The following is a 3,212-nucleotide window of genomic DNA, read 5'->3' on the forward strand; positions in this document are numbered from 1 at the left end:
ACAGCCCGGGCAGTGGCGCTGACCAATGACGTCAGCTCTCGCGAGAGAGCTGAGACCCGGCGTGAAGTGGTTCAGGTGTCACTTAATAACGTACCTATGGGTTCTGCAATGTTCGGTTTCCTTATCTACCAAAATCTGTGCGAAGATAAAGCCGCGCACTGTGTGAGAAGTGCCAGCGCTTGTGGGTCTTCAGGTTTCTGTTTCGTTGCTCGGTAAACTGGCTGAAGTCTTGTCCTGCTAGCTAGATTGGAGAAAAACCATATTGAGCCCTGGAGTTAGGCACCAGCCGGGGCAACATAGGGAAACAAACCTCACAAATAGAGCAAACAAAAACTACTTGGTCGTGGTCCACTCTGGAAATCCTAGTATTGGGTAGGGTGAGGCAGGAGGAGGAGGCGTGTCAGTCAAGCCTGACGACCAAAGTTCTATTCCTCGAACCTACGGAAAGAACTGACTCCCCAAAGATTTCCTCTGACACACACACACACACACACACACACACACACACACACTTGGTGCACACACATATATGAAGGCAAAAACACTCAAAAAATAAATCTTTTAAGGAAAGAAAGGGTAATAGAGGTGTGACTATAATTAAACTACACATAGACATGCCATAATGAAACATGACTTGGTACAATTGATATACCTTAATAAAAAAAATTAAACATTAAGGAGTTGGGGTGTCGCTCAGCAGTAGAATGGATATCTAGCATATTTAAAACTCCAGGGTTCATCTCCACAAAAATAGAAAGTAAGAGTAAATTCAATGGGCATTATCTGTTAAATCTATCCGAATAAATGTCTGCACAATAACACAAGAATTTGTGCACAGAGGCATGTTGTGTTGCACCACTGTGACAGTGATGAAAAGAGGACCAAGTTCCATGTTTACTAAGAGCTGTGTTACAGATGGTGCTAGCTGCATACGGCGTCCTATTGAGATGGTGCAGTTCACAAGCATGCACAAGGACCTTGGCCCAGAACCCACAGGCCTGGCATGAGGCCATGTGTCTGTGAGCCAAGTCGGGGGAAATGAGAGGTGGGGACAACAGGATCCCTGGGAGCTCTTAGGCTGGCTGATTTGGCCTGTATGGTGAATGAGAGACCCTGTCTTAAAGCAAAAATTGGAACGTGCCTGAGGACTGACTCTCTCTCTCTCTCTTTCTCTCTCTCTCTCTCTCTCTCTCTCTCTCTCTCTCTCTCTCTCTCTCTCTCTCACACACACACACACACACACACACACACACACACACATAAAAGATGAAAATGAATTGCCCTATAGTGCGAGATATATTTCATTTAACTGAAAATGAAATTGCTTTCTTATTTGTACTAGGATGCCATTTTATAAAAGAGGAATTTTTGTCTAGGCATGGAAAATATTTAGGAATATTTTAAGGTCAGTCATATGCAATCATTTAGTGTATGTGATTTAAAGGGAAAAAATTTTCCCTGGAATCTGCCAGAATCCTCCTCTGTCCATCCTGGATTCTGGGATTGCACACACACTCCACTATGTCTAGATCACTTTTTATTGTACATACATCTGTTTTGTTTGAATGTTTTATCATTCTCAAGTGTTACTTGTATCTCTGTGTGCATGTTTGGGTGTATGTGTTGGGGAACATTATTTTAAGCTGTTTTACTTTTGTTTACGTTGCATTTGTTTAACTCTATGAACTGTCTAAAACACCTGATGGTCTAATAAAGAGCTGAACAGCCAATAGCAAGGCAGGAGAGAGAAATAAGCAGGATTGGCAGGCAGAGAGAATAAATAGGAGAAATCTGGAGAAAAGAGAGACCAGGGAATGAGAGAGGAAGGAGGGGGACTTCAGGGGCCAACCAGCCAGCCAGCCACGGAGTAAGAAGGGAAGAAAAGGTAGACAGAAATAGAGAAAAGCCCCGAGGCTAAAGATAGACGGGACAATTTAAGTTAAGAAAAGCTGGCAAGAAACAAGCCAAGCTAAGACCAGGCACTCAGAACTAAGAATAAGCCTTCGTGTGTGATTTATTTGGGAGCTGGGTGGTGGGACCCTCAAAAAGCATAAAGAGTAAAAAACAACCAACATGTATGTGCATGTGTATGCTAGGGATTAAAACCAGGGCCTTCCTGACCTTCCTTTTTCTATGTGAAACATACACTTTACCACTGAGTTACAGCACACCTAATTTCTTGGGCTTTTTTTTTTTTTTTTTGTCTGTTTTGGTTTATTTGAAACAGGTCTGTAGCTTTGGGGCCTGTCCTAGAACTAGCTCTTGTAGACCAGGCTAGCCTCGAATCCGCCTGCCTCTGCCTCCCGAGTGCTGGGATTAAAGGTGTGCACCACCGCCACCCGGCTACACCTAATTACTTGTAATTAATTACGTGAGACAGCATCTTATGGAGCTCCAGATGGCTTTGAACTCACTGTATAGCTGAGGGTGATTTTGAACTCTCCTGAGCCTCTTGCCTCTACCTCCCAAATGCTGGGATTACAGGCATGTGCCACTACAAAAGGATTTAGTTAAAAAGAAAACAGCCACCTCTTTAAAAAAAAAAAAGGGGGGGGGGAGGATAAGTTGCAATTCTTTCTCCAAAAACAACTATGGGATTCTCTGTCTCTGCAGAAATTCTGGTAATTACTTCATTCAGCATGCTTCTTCCAAGTCTCTACCCGTGAGGGTTCCCAGAGCCTGAGGAGTCTGGGAGAGTCTATCTATCATAGGATGTGTGCCAGGGCCAAGTGAGCTCATTAAGCCAGCCATCTCTCTGAATACAACATCCATCATTCCCAAAGAATTCTTTTTTTAAGCATCACTAGAGAAAACCCCACTGAAACCCCCTCCTCTCTCTGTGACACACACACACCCCATTGTATTTTTATTGCTAAAATTACATAGTTATGCTATAACTATATGCTCACAGATAAAGCACAAGTAACTCGCCAAATATCTCCTTTCATCAAAATAACATCCACAAAATGCTTCTCTTTCATATTTTCCTTTGCACATATCAATATTAATTAATTAATTCATTCAAGAAGAAGCAGAACTTTGAATAGGAAGATTTGATACACATTACATATATACACATATGTACACGTACATGTTTATATAATACATATACATAATTGTATATATAAGGCATACACACACACATATATACATACATACAATCTCTTCAGTGGATGCTTCTCTCCAAGACTCTTTTTTTTTTTTTTTTTTTT

The sequence above is a fragment of the Alexandromys fortis genome, unplaced genomic scaffold (assembly GCF_014885135.2).
Source record: "Alexandromys fortis isolate MF-2015 unplaced genomic scaffold, M_Fortis_MF-2015_v1.1 scaffold_26, whole genome shotgun sequence".
In the NCBI taxonomy this organism is placed as follows: Eukaryota; Metazoa; Chordata; class Mammalia; order Rodentia; family Cricetidae; genus Alexandromys; species Alexandromys fortis.